This window comes from Lissotriton vulgaris, chromosome 1_1 (assembly GCF_964263255.1).
Source record: "Lissotriton vulgaris chromosome 1_1, aLisVul1.2, whole genome shotgun sequence".
NCBI classification, from domain to species: domain Eukaryota; kingdom Metazoa; phylum Chordata; class Amphibia; order Caudata; family Salamandridae; genus Lissotriton; species Lissotriton vulgaris.
In genome coordinates this window covers 792,548,049-792,568,248 of record NC_141685.1, presented here as the reverse complement: position 1 = coordinate 792,568,248, position 20,200 = coordinate 792,548,049, and the positions used below count along the sequence as shown (strand labels likewise).

General features: G+C 42.9%; 1 protein-coding gene and 1 long non-coding RNA gene across 9 annotated transcripts in view; one reads left to right on the top strand and one right to left on the bottom strand.

Annotated features, from left to right (window-relative positions):
• LOC147747841 (uncharacterized) overlaps positions 1-20,200 on the bottom strand; it is a 492,480-nt gene that overhangs the window by 240,853 nt on the left and 231,427 nt on the right. The gene's annotated exons all lie outside the window — the stretch shown is intronic.
• Positions 4,693-20,200, top strand: part of RALGPS2 (Ral GEF with PH domain and SH3 binding motif 2) — a 1,046,762-nt gene continuing 1,031,254 nt past the window's right edge. For 4 of the 8 annotated variants that reach the window (XM_086956427.1, XM_086956420.1, XM_086956414.1 and 1 more), the window contains exon 1: positions 4,712-4,959. The gene's annotated coding sequence lies outside the window, so the exon portion shown is untranslated. Of the gene's footprint in view, positions 4,960-20,200 lie in introns of all 8 variants that reach the window. The other 4 variants (XM_086956407.1, XM_086956399.1, XM_086956386.1 and 1 more) reach the window with 4 other exon arrangements.

Below are 20,200 nucleotides of genomic sequence, written 5' to 3'. Positions count from 1 at the left end.
CTTACAGCATATCTTACTTACCAAGGTGACCCAACTGTGAGGGTCCTGTGTTATCCAAAGACCTTTGTGTACATTGGTTCCTGCAAGATGCCACAATCTTGATGAAGATGTGAGGTGCATTTCAGGGACCAAAGCAAATGACCCTCTCGAAGTTATGGGATAAATGGGCACAGAAACGTGTATACAAATAATTGATCATGTGTCAAGCGAATGTGCGAGCATGTACAGTGTGTGAGAAATGCCATGTTAAAATCCATACAAAACTACATAGAGAATTATCCATTGGCAATAATGAAGGTTAAGAAAGTGTCTTTGAAGGCTCAGAATTCTCCTTCTTTCCGTCATTGTTGGGATTCATGGTATTCAGACTGGGAAAGGCATAGGTTAGCTAACCTTAGTGTCCAGGGTTAGCCCTGTACTCGTGTGCATGTTTAAGAGCTGGCGCATGCATTTTAAATGTTTCTCTTTTCTTGATACCACGTGTAACTGTTACCATGTAGTAACGAAATGGAGGCTGAGTAAGAAAGACATGGACTCACAAACAAGCATATACTGACAAACACCTAAAACGGATTCCTTGAAGAAAACTCTGAAGCCACCTGATGTTTAGGTTTCATCTCTGCAGCACACGGCAACATGTACTCGTAACGCTTAAGAACCCTTCAGGAATGAAAATGTGTGGTATCAGAAAAGGGGGGGGGACGAGTTTTTTTAACCAAAGTTTATACCAGATAGAATGCCACTATAAAGACTTTGGAGTTATGAGAACACAGAGTGTTCTTTCTTGCAAAGAAAATGAGAGGATGGTTATACTGATAAAGTTAGGTAAATAAGTTTTGAAAATAATGACCAAGATGAGACATGCCTATATCTATCAATGTACTTCTGAAGATCGACATTATTTCGCAATGGGGTCACTACGGTTCATTGCATTTATATATAGTTGATGTTTACAAGTAATCAATAAAGTGTTTAATATAATCGTTTCACTCCACATTCGGCATACTAAGTTACAATTATATTTTGAAATTTCACATTGCAGTCATTCCAGAGACTAAATACCGGAGAAACCGTTCACACAAATGCATCATTTATAATGCAAGATTCCCGACAGCGTAAAGGGTACTGTTGGGTTAATTTTCCAATTACTGGTGATTTGTGGAAGAGAACATCTTAGAATACTACTTTTTGTCAGTTTCTTATCCAGTTGCTAGAAATACATAGCAGGTGTAATCAGGGAAGTACAATTATTTTTACAAAGGATAACTTCTTCAAAAAAACAAGTATTTACACATGCAAAAGATTTTGCTTTGCCCAAGCCTCTCTCCAAAACCGGAGTTTTGGCACAGACATAATTGTTCGTGATTTTGGTGAGAGGTTTGTCTAAGGTTGTACATTTACATTCACATTAACTGTGTCGCTTTCAACGGTTTCTCACATCGCTGAGCCGGAGCGAACTTCAATGTATTAAATTATTTACATATGCACCATGGGAAAATAATTCTCAGACTTTCCACAATGAGCCCGTCATTACAACCAGTAGGCCACTGCCATTATTCTGCTACGGTAGACACAGTCATGCTGCCCATGTCAACAATATGCCATAAATGAACACCACAATGCAGGGACCAGCACTATAGCAGCTGTAGGTGCCAGGGATGTCCACAATGTCAAGAATACCACAACTGTGCAATCAATGCTAACAAAGTAGCAAGATTTACCAACATACACTCAGGACCATCACTATGCAATGGATGCCCACTATATGCCAGCAATTACTACCAGTACACCTGGTATAGTGCATACCATACTAAGCCAGGGTACTTCACTGCTGTGCAACAAGCAATCAAAATGCGCCCAAAATTACCACCATATAGCCTGACCAGCACTGTGCCATTAATGCATACAAAATACCAAAAAAGACCACCATTCTTTTTAGAGGAAGGTACCATCATACCATGGATGTCCACAATATGCTAGGAATTACCACCATTATGCAACGGCCTGCAATTTAACGGAGGTAGGCAATTGACATTGTTCCATGGATGCCCACAAGCTGCAAAGCATTGCCACACCTGCGCAGGTTCCATTATTTCACTAAGTTTGCTGTGACCATAACACGCATTCAGGCACAAACATTTCTACTTCCTGTAAAGAATAAAACAGGTCGTAGAGTTTTCAAGAAGCTCTAGTGGTTCCCTCCTTCTGCCGCTGCCTAGTGAGTGCCTGCCATAGGATACCGTGCACGCTCAGTCCCAGATCAATATCCCAGCCATTGGTCTCCCTGCACTCTCCGCTCATTGTTCCCTATTCTGTGCGCAAAGCCTGCTCCAAGGCTACAACAACACCCCACTGAGGCTGGCCACAGTGCAACAATGTTGGAAAAATATACCGCCTGGCCTCTTGCTCGTTTGAAATGCCTATGACTATGCTGTGTTCTCTGCCCCAAGTCTGGCCTGTTCTCTGACACTGAACCACTATTCGTTCAAACTTAAGCCATGGGAGAACAGGCGTGCTATGGATCTGCAGAGACGTGATGCAATCAGACCTCACCAGATGCACACTGCATGCAGCAGGTTCGGACTACAATTCCCATGCCTGAGATTCACACTCAGTGTGAACGAAAGTATGTCTCCCAAAACGTATTGTCACATTTGCATTTAATGTTCTATGTATGAATAACATTAATGTATCTGTCTTTAATAATACTGCAGTTACAGGCGTACTTCCTAGGTAGGTTTAATAGTGGTTGGTATATGTAGAGCATCTGCTTATTATATGCATCCTCTATGTGTTATCATTGCAGCCCTTAAGTGCCCAGTAGTTGCCAGATTCTAGTTTTTCCACTTTTGTGGCCTCTCTCAGTGTTTATTGTTGAAATAAAAAGAAAATAAATAAATGATATCTGATCACCCTTTTCTCATTGGTGGCTCATATGCTACTGCAGAGATTCCTTTTTGAGCCTGTCGCCGAATGCTAGACAGCAACACTTACACTAAGCCAGGCTATGGCACCATTGTGGAATGGACAACCAAAATACGCCAAGAATTACCACCACATGGCATGGCTGCCATGAATGGACACCACGATGCACACAATATACCAAAAACACCACCATTGTGACATAAAAAGGTTCCAACACATCATGGATTTACACAATATGCAAGGAATTACCACCATTGTGTAAGGGCGTGCAGTTTACCATGAGCGGACATTAGAAATTGGCCCACAAACACCCGCAATGTGAAAAGAATTGCCACCACTGCAAAAAGACCATCAATTCAGCAGAGTTGCCAGTAAGCACAACATCCATTCAGACACACACAATTCTACTTTCTGTAAAGAAGAAAACAGACATCAGTTGTCAAAAAGCTCTAGTGCTTAACTCCTCCTGTAAGATGTTAACGAACGCTTGCCATACGATACTCTGTACTCTCAGGACCAGCTCAAAATGCCTGCCAGAGCTCTCTCTGCACTCTCTGATCATTGCGCTCTACTCTTTGTTCAAAACCTGCTCCAATACTGCAAAAAACTCTTTCTGTTGGAAAGATCCACAGTACGGCATCTCGCTTGTTTGAAACTCCTCTAGCTCTGCTGTGTTCTATGCCATAAGCCGAACATGCTCTAACTCTGGGACAGTGTTCCAATTTAAGCCCCGAGAGAACAGGAGAGCCATGGGTCTGCAGAGAAGGGATGCAATCTGACCTCACCAGTTGCACGTCAGGTCAAACTACATTTCCAATGCCTGATGCTCACATGGCGTATGAATATAAAATATACATCGCACACGTATTGTCACGTTTGCATTTAATGCTGTCTGAAGGAATTAATCAATGTATCCGTCTCTTATAATAGTGCTGCGGTCGGCATGCTTCCTAGTTAGGCTTAATAGTGAGATGTGCGTGTTATAGCTTTGAATATTATGGTTATTTTACGCCGTCTCTATGTGTTTTCATTGTAACCCCCATGTGTCCAATCGTTGCCAGATTCTAGAATTTCCACTATTGTAATCTAATCTGGTTTTTATAAATCGAAAAAAAATATTTAATCACCCAAATCCCCTTGACGGCTCACGTGCTACCGCAGAGATTTCTTTTTGATCCCATCGCCCAATGCCAGCCAGCCGCACCTCCCGCCTACTCCTCCTTCCCACACAACCTGCCTCCTGGCAACTGTGTGTGACAAGTTGCTGCAGTGCCATGCTCGAACACTGACACAATTGCAGTGCCCCCATCCGGTAGCTCACAAGCTGGAGGAGACGGGGTGCCTGAAATGGACCCAAGCCTTAAGCATCCCCTAAAACAGTCACTACTACCTTTTGGGGACCCATAGTCCTCTAGCTACTCGGTGCATCTTTTAGCTACATGCGGGTGTCACGTATGAAACGACAAACTACCGGCGTCACACGACAATCCGCGAGCTAGCACTCAGCATGCATACAGAACATGCATCGAAGCATCACTTGAAGCCGGGTCATCGCTTCCGGGGCAGCAAGGCGGACCTTTCCCGTGCTGCAGCAGGGGCGGTCTCTTCCGGGGCAGGTGGGCGGTCTCTTCCGGTCTGTAATCAGTGGCGGTTTCTTTGGGGATGGCTAGGCCGCCCTTTTCTGGGCAGGTCAGTTCTTCTGACCAATCACAGCGTTTACTGGGAAGTACAGACACAAAAGAGCCTCCTAGTACCGCCTCTTAGCTTGTCAATCACTTTAAAACAAGCTTTCTGATTACCTCCCATCGTCCTCGCATATTGAAGTTGGTTAGAGTCGGAAGGAAAGTAGAGGGATTCGGATGGTTTGAGGTCTTCTGTCGGGATAAGGGAGGTAAGGCCCGCGTTCGGGAACCTCTCGCCTGACTCGGAAGTGTTGGCATTTAGGGAGCTGCCTGTTGAAAAATACCGCACCGTTGCCCTGAAGTAACAGCCCCTGGACCATTACAATGCCTGCAGAGTTGCACACCCCGTGAGGTAAATGCCACTGAATAAACACTGATGCACGCCCCGCCTTTGCTGAGTAGCACTGCCCTGTAGCGTCAGTAGCTCAGAGTACCACTTTCCAGACTATCACTCAGTTCTGCAGTGCAGCGCTGCCGCAGATTAATACAGATGCTAGAATACCACACCCCCAGCAGAGTAACACTTTCCCCACTCGCACCGTACCCTAGTATATCTATGAAATCATATTTTATAATTGTGAATTGATAAATACGGCTTTTAGTTTTTTTTAAAATATAAGTTGTTTTATTGACTATTTTTCAAAATAAGTCGTAAGATTTCGTTCAGATACAGAATGTGGGCAGTTGATTAATTACTTATCAAACATTATCTAAGAGGACTTATTGTGGGGCTTTCATCGATTTTTATGCACTCCATGTTTTTATTTTAAGGTCAGCACGGTTAGTATTTTAGTGATTGAAAAATGTTTTTCATACCATGCACTATATGGTAATGCTGCTACTTCAATATGTTTACACCTTCAAAGTACCGACCCCTCTTCCATTTGATATAATGTATATTCACAGAATATGCCACCCCTATAGTTTCATGGCCCATGTATTAACACTGGTACACTAGTACTGCTTCCCTATAATAACTTTGCCCCTTTAGTATCAGTATCTGGCCAATTGTAACAATGTTTCAGTCACTGCCCAAATGTAACACTGCCAATTCAATATCACCGATCTACTTAATATGATTTCCATAGAGCAATGATTCCCAAACTGGCTCTCGAGCTGATTTTTGATTGGTTCGCGAAAGTCAGAGCAGTAACTAAAGATGACTTTTGAATTCTGTGTTTAACGTGTCACATTTGCCGCCAAGGCTGCTTTATTCTTTTAATAGGTGGATTGGTGTTTACTTTTCTTTCTCTGCCTGCATAGTGAGAGCTTTTAAAGTGAATTATATAAAAACGTAGCATGTTGTTTTTTGCAATACACTGCAAAATGTAAATACTTGTAAATGAACTGAATGTATCCAGCAGTTGGGAAAGCAAAAATGATGCACTTTTTTGTGATCCTGAAGCTTGCTGAAAACGGAGATTTTAATAGGATCAAAACAAGACACTTACTTGATGATGCCCAAACGATAAATATTCACAGAAACCTGATTACCACATATAATGTGTGTGCTGTATAGATTTGTCAGTAGAACTGTGTGTTTGTGCAAACTTATTGCCCATTCTAATGGAAAACGTGCTGCCTGTAAATGTTAATGCACTACCATATGATGCTTTAGTTACATTCAAAAACCACCCTGCCTCATGTCTTTTTAAGATAAGTGGGTCGCAAAAGTTTGTTCTTCTGAAAAGTGGGTTGTGGTCCTAAAAAGGTTGGGAACCACTGCCATAGATGATCATTCCATCCATTTTGATAATGCCCCTTGAGTTAAACCCACAAAGATCGCCTTTATTTCAAGAGTAACCTCTGCCTCTACAGTAATTCCCAATTAATGCAGAATATGAACACTTCCAAAGAGTGATATTCCTCATAATAGTACTGCCACATCAGTATCCATTTTGCCACAGTAACACAGTCCCATTTTGTCAATGCCCATTGAGTTATACTGCCCCTGTATATCACCTACCCCTGCAGCTCTTTCTGCATATAAAGTACAGCAATGCTGCCACTGAGTATCCAGGTCTGCAAAGTAGCACTGTTGGTAGAGTAGTCAAATCCACAAAACTAACCGGCCTCAAAATATCAACCGTTTTGGTAGGGATTGTTACTTCCAAAGTGGACAATTTATTCCATTGTAACTGTGCGCCTAAAGAGGCAATACTTCATAGAACTGGATCAGCCCATTGGCGTCACTTCCAAAGAAATTACAGTTGTAAAACAGGTATTTTCTACAATGTTAGTAACTCTAGACCAACCATGGTGTCGCCAACCTAGAAAATGGGCCCTAATTTTGATAATTACACCCAAATTCTCAACACCAACACGCAGAGCATCAGTGAACCTAAATCAGCTGCGTCATTATTGCCTGTCCCACTTCCTATAGAAAAGTAAAGTATCCCTGTGGAAAGAGTACTACGTGCAACTACTGTGCCTTCAGCTCCAAGTAATTGGGCCCTCTGCAGAGTAGCAGTACCAGAATAGATTAATAGGACATAAAAGTGAACCATAGAAAGTCGTACGTTATGGCTTGTGGCCCCAAGTCAACAAAGTCAAAATCTTTCACTGTACAGGGTAATCGGATCGAGAAAGTAAACTTTCCTATGTAGTGATTCTTTTTAACACCCAGTTATTGTGGGAACTCGTGCTGACCCTTTGGGCATAGCAAATGACTAGAGCCTCGGAGGCACTGTTTTGTTTTGCAGCAAAATTGGGCCATAAGTCTATCAAAGTAATGACCACACTCTACAAAACTAAATGCCTCTCAATTGCTTCTTATGGGGCTGAAGTATGGGGTTTTAGCAATTGTGGAAAGCTCCAGGTAGTGGAAAATAATTGTATTAGAAAGCGTTTGATGTTCCCTAAGAGCGCTCCAACATCTTTCTGCATCTCGGACCAGGGCCTTGAGTACATTACGTATCGTATTGGACTTGTCCCTTTGTTATTATGGGTGAAAATCAGGCGTTCACCGGAGCTAGATTTTTCTAAATCTATTATTATGGATTGTCTTTCCATGGCAAATACAGAGAGGATCCTCTAGCTTGGTTATCTGAAATTTGCATTTAGCAAATTGGGTGTAAGAGAGTTCTTTAATGACCCCTGTAATTTGCCTCCTCAAGCAACATTTTTATTAAAGTCTTTGTTATTCAAGTATCTGTGCAAGTCACAACCAGCAATTAAATCAGCGAAGAGCTTTGAGAATTGGCAATGTTAGTTTTCATACCAATCAGATGCAACCCTACTTATATCTTTTTCTTGAGCCTCAGCAAAGATTTCATTTAACCAGATTTTGCTTGAGCATGCTGCACTTTCTGGTAGCTTTTCCGAATCTAAGAGGTTGGCATGGCTATCATCCGCCCTGCCCATGTAATAATGTTGCAAAACAATCTACTCTGCCTTGTTTTGTGCACTGTACACAAATTTGAGATCCAAATGGTTGCTTCCGATACTGAGGTGTGCCACCCTTGTTCTTCTAGAGAAGGTTTTAGTCACTTATAGTTGCTCTACTCTTTTGATATTTGTGTTGCTGTTTAAAATGTTATAAGAGGAGCCCTCATAATACTAAAACGATACACATAAATGAGTGTATTAATTTGCAGCGCACGCTATAATGTATTTTTTTGTATATGCATTTTATCTTTCTTGCAGGTTGGTAATCTGATTTTCTTGTATCATTTATAGATTTGGCAAGAATTTACACTGGAATAGATTTATCGGGTTGCTAATTTGGTTTCTTAACTTATTTGTTTGCCCTTCTCATGGTTTTTATTGGATTTAGCATCTTTTTAATGATTTTGTGTATTTTACTTAAATTATGTATCTCTATTCCACAACACATTTTATCACATGAATTGTTGTTTATCTGCTTTTATGATTTGCTTGTCAAATGAAACAAAGTTTATTATTGATTGAGATTAATGGTATCTCCTACAGTGCAAAAGTGCCCTGAAGTTTCTGTGTACATTAGTGATATTAGGTTATCGGAGAACTGCACTGATAATTCGTAGCTGCACACCTTAGTGTATATATACACCACTAAGCAACATTCCTTTTGGTGGTGATGTCCCTCAAAGTACCTGTGCACTTGCAGAGAATCGGTAGCCCAAACAGGCTATATTAATACTAACACCTGTGTATCAACCACCTTTACAGAGACAGTCTGTCATAGGTATCACAGAAGCTCTCCATGTGCTCGTTAGTACTTCCAAAGCGTTCAATATTATTCTTCCTACATTAACATCCACCAGTTCCTAAAATAAAAATATCGTAGAGTAACACTTTAGATTGTCAACTTCTACAGGGCGAAGCTGCTCATGAAGTGACAAAACTAAAGAGTAGCTGTCCCATGACATATTATATTTCCAGAAGAAGTACACACTAAAGATATAAGGGAGATCCCCCTAAATGAGAGCGTACTACTCCCTGACAATGTGAAAACTCAAAACAAGTACGTTTTATAAAAGTATGTGTGTCCTAGAGATAGCAATAAAATCTCAAGGTTCAACAATGTGATGGGGTAAGGAAGACCGTTTCTTTAAGGATGAGAACCCTCACTCACCCGAAGGTGATATGCTTCATCATAGGGCTCCCTCCTCACACCATGGCCGCAAGGTCCCAGGTATGGGCTACACTAACAAATATACCCCTACTAGACCTCTAGTAGGGGTATATTTGTTAGAAACCCCTAGTCCACTTTGTTTTTAAACCTGTATTAGGGAACCACTTAATAAAGCTATTGGGTTCCATGTAAACATCTTTAGTTTATTTCCGATGCTTCATTTGCACTCTACCCCTCGCTTACCAAATTCTTTGGTTCCTCTTACTGAAAAACACCACAGCTCCTCTTCATATTTTCCTTTTTTTTTTTTTTTTTTTTTTTTGAAGAGTTGTAGCCTACACCTGGGACCTTGCGGCCCTGGTTTGAGGAGGGAGCCTTATGATGAAGCATGTCACCTTCGGGTGAGTGATTTTTCTCGTCCTTAACCCCTTCGCTGCTCATGACGAGCTCAGCTCGTCATGAGGTACGGTTGAGCTGTGCTTATGACGAGCTGAGCTCGTCATGAACAATGGGGAAACATCAAAGCTCAGCATAGGAGGGGAAAACTCAAAGCAGCCAAGGTGTTAAAGAAAAGGTCTTTGTTACCCCCATCGCACTGTTGAACCTTGAGATTTTATTGTTATCTCTGGGACACACAAGCTTTTAGAGAACGTACATGTGAGTTTCCATATTATATCTTTGCTAGTTAATATTATCCCAAATGTAACCGCATCCCTTACCAACAGATTGACAGTGCTTCCTGTACAGAAACTTCACCTACTGAGTTGGGTTACTCACTATTCATACTCATGGATTTTACCTCCATAATAATTCTTAATGGTGCTTATTGCCTTTTCTTGCTGAACACATCAATAAAGTAACAATCCTTTTGGATGACACTATCCCAGTTATTAGAGGACCATTCAATAAGGAACACTAATGCTGCCCTAGAGTACCTGGCCTTGGAGGAATAGTCTCTGGCCACCAGAGTATTATCATTCTAATCTGTCCGAATAGCACTGTTTCAGGATCCCATTCTATCAATTATTTGGAGTCGCTTGGTTCTCTTTAGTGTATCAGCATATCGTGCTGAGAAATATTGCTCCTACAAATTTAGAGTGCGAAAAATTGTACTGTGCCTTCAAGAGAAACACCACCACAGTCCCCTCTAGCTTATCACTTACCCCTGCTGAAGAACACTAGGCTCCATGTTGCATTATACACTACTACAGATCATTGTTACCCAGTAGAGTAACATTACTTTCAAGGTAAGACCAACCTGCAAAATAACTTTACCTCCTGCAGTATTATGTACTGGATGTGCAAATAAGCTGTATCTTCGCTGAGTACCAGCAGTGCATGCACAGGAGTGATATCCTCAGAATAGCGTTGCGTTTGGCGCATCACCTGCAGCATCAGATAAACACTGACTCGTACAGAATACAACTACCCGAAAGGAAATGAAAACTACTCGCCGTAAAGTATTGTCCATCTATGAACACCTCTGCTTTCCCTCCCATTTTGCACCCCTGACCAGCAAGACCAAGAGGTTGCTACTTGCTCAGACTAGCAATATCTAACCCCTATAATATAATCATAGTTTTACCCATAGGTTCCTTTCCCCTCCCAGTGCCTAGTAACAAACTCAATCTATTGTCTTCTCCTGCAGGTTAAAGGATTCAACCTAGAAAGTGTTGCTGTAATAAAAACCTAATCTCATCTGCCAATACTACAACCCATTCTAAGTAAATGTGCAAGTATATTAAAAAACGGCATTGGTAAAGTAAACTATGGACAATGCCATTTCTCCTGTAGTGTACCAGGAACTTTCCCATGGAGTCTTTACATTAAAAAACGGTGTCAAAATATTGTGTGATGTTGAACTGTCGCTTGAAAGTTGGTTTAAAGTGCATTGTTTTGTGCTAATATTTATGTGTGTAGAGGCGTTTGGGAGCTTTAGACCTCCAATCCACTTAGTTTTGGTTTTTTGTGAGGCTTCTTTTTCTTTGCATTTTCAATCTCTTGTCCCACCAGTCTGAATAAAGGAAATATTTGCTTTTATTGAAAGGGCGCTTGGGAGTAAGACCACATGCGCCATGTCATTTAATTTCATACATTAAAAACTCCTAAATCTTTAGTCTTACCTGTCCTACGTTTGTAGAGATTGTCACAACAGAAGAACCCCAGGTGACCGTATCATTTAATATGTGTGTCCGCTTCCTACCCCTCACGCTGGTACTAATTACACATCTAGTCCTAAAGATCCTTGTGCTGCAGATCGGAGTATAAGGAGGGAGGAAAGATTCATAAGTCAACTGTTGCAAAGCAGGCTTGGCAGAGAAACATCGGAAGTGCATCTATCAGTTTAGTATAGAGTTGACATGGCTTTATTTGTATGCAGGGTGCCACCCGTCGCTCTCCTTTTAAGGTCTGGCGTTAGCCAAGACGTTTTCAATTTACTAAAATGATTTGTATAATATACTTTTTGTAGCTTTCAGCCAGCTTTCTTCAACCAATGGTCTCTTATTGTGTCATTCATGTTTTTCTTCTGCCCAATGCAGTGTATAGCATGGAGCAGTGGCTCAGCCCTCTGCAGCCATTGACTAAATGCAGTGTATAGCATGGAGCAGTGGCTCAGCCCTCTGCAGCCATTGACTAAATTAGCTGACTAAATTAGCCGTGAGGGGCGACATTCTGTCTTTTCAAAAGGAGCACATCTACACATAAAGTAATTCCCTTAGATGCTGGGTTTTACCATGGCAGTGTGTGCTTTTGAGACCAGCCAATACATTTGCTTTTCCCCACGTGTGTGTGTGTCTGTGTGTCTGTGTGGGTTTTTGAAGAGGCAGCATTCCCAACAATAACGTTGTTCAAAAACCATAACAGAAGAAAACAAAACCAGCATGGACATATTCAAAAGGCTGGCAGCCATTGTCGGGCATATTGGCTTTGCCAATGCTTGTTTCTATATGACTGCTTGTTGCTTTTTGGCACAGATGGTGTCTCACTCTTTCGGCACAGAGGTGTTATGGGCTTCTGTTGCTAGACGTGCCTGTTTAAAGCCGATTAGAATTGTAATTCTTGAGCATTAAGTCTTGCAGTAGTTATTGTTGACGTTGCTTAATAATATTGGCGAACATGTTTTAAGAACAGCTAAAGTGAGTGGTGCAATGTTGGGTAGTTCAAGATGTTATGTACTGCAACTGTTATTTTATAAAACATTTCTGGTCGCAGTGTTATGCTGCATAATAAATGCAGGATATTTTACTTTCTGATTATTAGTGAACTGCTATTTGAAAGTGCATAGTGCAGACTTTAACAGCGCCTATCCTAGAATCGCAGTAGTTATGTTTTCCCATGCTCTGATGCCACCCTCTGTTCTCCCAGATTTCAACACGTTTGTTTCTTTAAGTCCGTTTTAAATGCCTTTCCTCTACAAACATTCGGCCATCCATGTTAGTCCACGTTTGATTAGTGTACATTTCTGACATTGCATTCCCAAAACCTCAAGTGAACCCAATACAGTTTGTCCTAGGCTAATACCACCGTCGGCTTTCCCTCTGAGCTAGTCCACTACTCCTACCTCTTGTTGCAACCCCGGTCATTCTCCACTACACCAGCAGTGCAGTATGCACATAACTTACTGTGTAGTCCTGCTCTGTTGCTCGCCTTGCTTGTTCAGGCTTGGAACTGTTCTGCTCACAAGTCTCTATACAGCAGTACCATTCTCTGCCCTTGTGCAGCATGGCCGTGGCCTGCGCCGCTGTTCTGTGCATCTCCCTGCTACTTCATGTATGATAAGCTCTAGAGACAGCCTTTGCTACATACCATAGCGCCCTGGTTGAAATCAAATTTGTTCCCTACCTGATCTCATTCCCTCGCCTCTCCAGCGTTTTATACTAACCTCTTCTAAGACGAGTTACTATTATGCATGGTACTAATGCTTCTGACGTTCTACACCTTTTTCTCACGAATGAGAGAAACCTGCTCTAGTTCCTGACACTGTTGTATACCCACTATGTCTGCATGAGAAAAATCGGCGCACAAGTAAGATGCACCTCACATCTTGCTGTCCAAAAGTGGATAGTGGGGATGTTTAAGAGGCAGTACAGTTGGTGGGTAAGAGTTATGAAAAGTCTGCCACTGACCTACTCTGCCTCTTCCCTTCTGCTCGTGATTTAGTGGTAGGTAGGGAGCTTGTGTTCCATGGTAAGGTCTCCCCTCCCCCATCACCTGAATCCCCTATTCAGATGCTAAGTTGGAGAAGAGACTCCAAGAGAGAGGAGAGGGTGCAAAGGTGAATTAAGGAAGGTGGGATAGGCAAACTGAAGGATATTAAGGGGAGGTAACATTTGTGCAGGGCCTGGGGAGAAAGAGCAGGCACTTGTAGCCTATAATAACAAGCATCTGTAATGCATTAGGTCTTGTATTTACGAAAGTTTGAGCTATTGGCATTGTAAAGAACAGTGCTTTTTAGGTCTCGGCTAAGCGCGCAGAAGCGCTTTCTCGCCGAGAACCTATTGTCGGCGTGTGTGCTTCCCAGGAGACAATCCTGGCCGCGCGCATCGCCTTGGAGGCGATTTGAAACTGGCACGCGCCGGGCTCGCCGTGGCTGTCTTCTGGGAAGCGCAAACATACACAGGCACACCTCCCCCTGCACGCATGCGCACGCACACACACACGAGCGCACATACACGCACGCACACAGAGACACTCTCCCACCCCCCCAGTCGGACACAGAGAGACACACACAGGAGCGCACATACACGCACACATACAGAGACACCCCAGTACGCACACACACACACACACACACACCCCATTCCTTCCCCCCCCCCCCCGCCCCCCCAGGCCCACTTACCGCCAATCCGGTGTTCTGTCGCCTCCGTGGGGCTCTCCCTCAGGCATGGGAGCCCCGCGTCACCACTGCTCCTCGGACCAGGAACTCCGTGGGCGCGGGCTTCGCGCACAAGACGGAAGTCCCGCCCCCACGCTAGGTTTCGTTTTCGAGTGCGCGCACACAACTTTTTGAGAGGAGTGCAGTAGACTAGGTGAGAACAAACTCAGCGATATTGCACGGCATATGCATATATTATACTCTGCTAAATGGGTCTATGCTTATTGGAATATGTCAAGTGAGGCCATTTTCAATTGAATATATATTCAATGAGGCTATTTTATCAAAGTTTGAGCACTTCAATTTTGAAGCTCTATCAAAGTTTGGGCACTTCAATTTTGAAGCTCCTGCTAAAAGGTCTTATCACAGATGTGTGGTAACATTCAGGTACTCTTAAGTAGCTGCAATCCAGTTATTGATACTTTACACGTCCAACCATATATAATATGTACAGTGTTCTCTTGGTTCAATCTTTAACGTCCAGCTGTCCGTTCACAAACTCCCTACCTATCATCACAACATGTATTGCATTCTACAGTGTAGTTGGAAGACCCATGTGCCTTTGTCAAGTATGCAACTGGTGTGATGCAGTACAGGACGGCATAGATACAGTGATTGTGGAATTGTTCGCTGATGTAAAGGGCAGGGGAATTCATTTTCAAAGTTGTTTATATAGCTAGATTTTCACCTTTTGAGCGCTCCAATGCAGAACTGTTTTCTCTAAAAGGTTTTAGCTAGTCCAGTTTTATTCAGAAAGTAAAATGGACATGTATTTCGTATTAATACCAACACAGCCTTATGGTGCCTGTCGGGGAGAGGCAATAAATGCAATTATTTATAGTATTAGAGAGAAGTGTAAAAAAATTAATTAATCCGCACTGGTAACAGTCGAGTCCTGAGGTAATGTGGCTGTCCCTCAGCCATCCTCTGGCTCTGTAGTCCCTACGGATTTTGCAAATAGTGCTGTTCATTAGTGATACACAGGGCCACTGCAATTATGCAGCGGGGGATGGCCAAATTATGAGGCAGGGTTAAGTAAAATATGCAGCAAGAAAAGGCAAATTATGCAACGTAATGCAGCACATTTTGTGATACTAATAGTTCCTTAGTTTGTCATTTTTACACTTGCTAACACTGGGCGTTGTTAGTACCAGTTTAATACACAAATACAGCAATAAGCAACTGAAAAGTGGCCATTCAACCTTAGCAAGGGCCATCCACTGTGCATCAATATGTGCCGCTGTATTTTCAGTAACTTTTGAACTGTTTGAGCTAGAACTTGTTTTTTAATCTGGACATTATGCAGCAGATGATGGATTATGTGGCAAATTTAAAATTATGCAAAAATCGCAGCAGCTGCATAATTGCAGTGGCCCGGGTGATGGAAAAGTAGATTACCTGTTCTGTGATCAGTGTCCTGTTGGGACCAAACCTCTGTAGTCATTGGTCATGTTAATGTGTATTAAGTGCGTTTGTTTGGTCTACACTGATTGGTAAAATCAGAACATCTGAAGGAGATGGCATTTGTCTATAAATGTTTGAACTCCCATTTTAAGATTTCCACAATTGAAGGGTGTTGGATTCAGCTCTCAATGGCAGATTTAAGCTGTTCAGAGTTTGAGATTTGTATTTGTGTTTCTGATTCTTCTAACTGGGTTCATTTATATATTCAAGACTGATCTTAGGTCTCTGGTTGTTGTGTAGTGTATTGCTAATGTGTTTTAAGGCTTCCAAGGATTTTGTTCCAGTAAGCATTGTGCATGGTGCACAGGCTCTTGAATTTGCTCCTCACCTTTTCTGTTTTATGATTGAGCAAGGGCCTTTATTGCTTGACTGTGTATTTGATTGAAGTCTGGTAATGGGGATTTTAGATCTTGCTTACCAGAAGGTTTAAGCTGTCTGGTTTCAAAAGACCTATTGTAGATTCACCATGTACTTACAGGGGCTTCTTGTCCACCCATTGCTTACCAGTGGTAGACTTTCAATATTTGTCTCTTATTCAATAATTTGCTTTGTTCTATCTTTCATATCTTCTGTTTGGTGCTCTCCATGGAGCACTGTCTCTTTACAATCTCTTTGACCGGCTGACTTCCATCCTTCCACTGCTCGCTTTAAATGGAACTTTTTCCCCCATTTTTGTTTAGATATCCATTAGATAACAACATGTGTTTTCCAGTTCTGTCCCCTACTCATTCCGTAATCTCTCCCCGATCCCTCAATACTTGCCCTCACTGCTCTATGTTGCTTTGTCACACATGTACTATTTTCTCTTGTGTACTTCTCCCTAAGCTGCATGTTGCTTTATTCTAGGTTTACGTCTTTCCCTCATTCGCTTCTCCCCTTTCCTCCTGTTTTCTTCTTGCCATCGTGGGCTTCTTTCTGTCCCCATGTTGCTTACTCCCTTGTCCTGTTCTTTAAACCTTCCCCAACCAACTCCTCCATTGCCCCCTCAATCCCTGTGGTCCTTTTTGGGTCTCGGCTAGAAGCGCGTTCTCGCCGAGAACTATAGTCGTCGGCTCAGCCGACAAAGTAGAGACAAGAGTTGGCCACGCGCGCAGCATTGTCAATGGCAGAGGCGGATTCCGACGCGCGCCTTGGGATTGGGTCACGCGCGTGAGCTTGTAACGTAGACCGCTCACGCGCGTGACCAAATCCCAAGGCGCGTGTCGGAATCTTCCTCTGCCATGATGGTGCCCTGTCCGCTCTTGCTCGGCGCGCTCCACGCGCCACTGCCAGAGGAGCTTCGCAGAGACACTGGGAAACAGCAGCGAAGCAGCCGAGAGAGTACGAGAGCCGCCCCGTAACGCTACCGGGAAATGTAGTTGGCCGCAGGCGGGAAACTGCAGGATCCACAATCGCACTACAAGTCCTGGCATGCTGAGCGGCCCAGGAGCGCAGACACATACACACGGGGGAGGAGAGGAAAAGACAGGGCATCGCGGCCGTTGCTGCACGGGCACAGGGGGAAGGAAACTCCAAGCAGCACAACAAGGGGTTGTGTGCAGCTGTGAAGGACCCTGGGGTCTTCCTTAGGGTTACTACTGCTGCCTTACGCCGTGTGTTACTATGCCCCTCTCACACACACTGAGCACTTCCTCACACTTACTTATTGATAGTGCCCTGCTGCATTAGAGTATTGTTAAAACCGCCTAATCCAGGATATTTGTACTACCCGCACCTAGGTCATAAGTAATAAAGCCACGGTATTAATGTTGGTTTACGCCAAGTTATTAACGCCACTACCTCTGAGTATCATAAAAAGTAAAATGCATATATTGGCCTGTAGCGGGTATTTTCAACCCTATTTGCACCGCATCATTAATCCAACTTATAAAAGAGATGGTTTATAGTGCCACAACCCCCCCCCCCCCCGCATTACCGCTGCCTTTCCTTAGCGCTTTAATGCTGCTCTTTGGCGAAGTTGTTACTCATGTGTTCCACTTAACTATCGATAGTTACACCTCGACCGGAGCATCAATACTGCACTGTGGTTTGCCAGCAGCCAAACTAACATCCACTGGCTGAAAATACCACGTTACAGTTAAGTGCTTAAGGTACAATTCACAAAGACATTGCTATATAGCTCACAGCGTAGGCATTCACAGGGAGGACAGAGGGATCCCAGCAGACTATGTTGTCTTAAGAGAAGCGGAATTCCCTCCCTCCCCTCTGTTGTCGCCGCCATTCCGCAGCACTCTTTCTGGTGAAAAGGAGCACCGTGCTTCCCGTTAAAGAGCGTTGTGAATTTCTTAGATTTTGAAATGCAAATGACAATCATAACTGAGACCACATGCGCTGGTATGCGTTTAGAGATAGTACACATTAAAAATGGAATACGTGATAATTGGCTCACAGCTGTTATTATTCACACAGCTCTGATGATGCACCTCAGGCATGGGCTGCCTGCTGTTATTATTTACACAGCTCTGATGATGCACCTCAGGCAGGGGCTGCCTGCTGTTATTATTTACACTGCTATAAGGAAACAGTGGTCCAAACCGAAATAATTTTATATCAACAAACAAAGTATACACATAGTTGATTATTTTAGTCAGCTTCTTAAGTTGAACTGCTCTGTTGAATCAATCAGTGATGCTTCTTCCAGCATCAAACACAAAATACCTGACACAAAACCAACGGTTATTTGAAAAAAGTGGTGGAGTTTAATAAATTACTCCATTTAGACTTGATGTTTTATATACATTTATACATTTATATACATTATTCTTACTAACGGTAAAAAGAAGAGCAATCAGCTTCTAAAGAAAGTGCAAGAAAAAAGGGCAAGGTGGTGATTGTGGAGAAGGGGTGTAAGCCTCAAGAAAAATTGTGACAAGTGGGAGAAATTTAAACAATTCCGATGTATTGCAACTGTATTAAAAGATTCAGCTTGTTTGGCAAAAGGCCACAATTGATTACTACTATTTTTTCATTTATACAGTCATAAATCACATGTATAATGTTTTGGCTGAGGAGTGGTCCTATTTGCACATAGAAAAGGGGGCGCGACGTTTCGACCCGTCTTTTGGTGCAGGGGCAAGTGGGAACCTCGACCTGCGGGTATTCCTCAGGACAGATGTAGCACAAGCTTTTGTACCGTAGAATTCTCAAAGTGTAACCCACAAATTACTAATGGGTGGCCTCCGTCCTCCTGCTCCGGGATGGACGTAAAATATGGGTGACCGTAGTGACACACCCAACAAGGGTGGGGCGGCGTCTGTCTCATCCAGGCGACACAGTGGTTCGGTGTGGCGGCGGTAACGCTACGAGGAAAGCATCTAACGTTGCTAATTAAAACGGAACGGCGAATCCAATCTAAACGCCCGAAAGATCCCAAGCCAACTCCGTGTGATGCCCGCTTAGACACGCAAGTGTCCGGGGACGTTCTGTGTGAATTGTGTCTGCATTTACATTTGGGAATATCTGAGACAGACGCCGCCCCACCCTTGTTGGGTGTGTCACTACGGTCACCCATATTTTACGTCCATCCCGGAGCAGGAGGACGGAGGCCACCCATTAGTAATTTGTGGGTTACACTTTGAGAATTCTACGGTACAAAAGCTTGTGCTACATCTGTCCTGAGGAATACCCGCAGGTCGAGGTTCCCACTTGCCCCTGCACCAAAAGACGGGTCGAAACGTCGACGCCCCCTTTTCTATGTGCAAATAGGACCACTCCTCAGCCAAAACATTATACATGTGATTTATGACTGTATAAATGAAAAAATAGTAGTAATCAATTGTGGCCTTTTGCCAAACAAGCTGAATCTTTTAATACAGTTGCAATACATCGGAATTGTTTAAATTTCTCCCACTTGTCACAATTTTTCTTGAGGCTTACACCACTTCTCCACAATCACCACCTTGCCCTTTTTTCTTTTTCTTGCACTTTCTTTAGAAGCTGATTGCTCTTCTTTTTACCGTTAGTAAGAATAATGTATATAAATGTATAAATGTATATAAAACATCAAGTCTAAATGGAGTAATTTATTAAACTCCACCACTTTTTTCAAATAACCGTTGGTTTTGTGTCAGGTATTTTGTGTTTGATGCTGGAAGAAGCATCACTGATTGATTCAACAGAGCAGTTCAATTTAAGAAGCTCACTAAAATAATCAACTATGTGTATACTTTGTTTGTTGATATAAAATTATTTCGGTTTGGACCACTGTTTCCTTATAGCATTGACTACCCAGGTCCTTGAACCGTATTGGGTTACCCCATTCCAGTAATGGTTATTATTTACACAGCTCTGATGATGCACCAAGGGCACAGGCTCACAGCTGTTATTATTCACACAGCTCTGATGATGCACCTCAGGCAGGGGCTGCCTGCTGTTATTATTTACACACCTCTGATGATGCACCTCAGGCAGGGGCTGCCTGCTGTTATTATTTACACAGCTCTGATGATGCACCTCAGGCAGGGGCTGCCTGCTGTTATTATTTACACACCTCTGATGATGCACCTCAGGCACGGGGCTGACACAGTTATTATTCACACAGCTCTGATGATGCACCTCAGGCACGGGATGACGCAGTTATTATTCACACAGCTCTGATGATGCACCTCAGGCACGGGCTCACAGCTGTTATTATTCACACAGCTCTGATGCGCTCTCTAATACTCTTTACTAATAACTCACTATCAACTTCTCACGCTA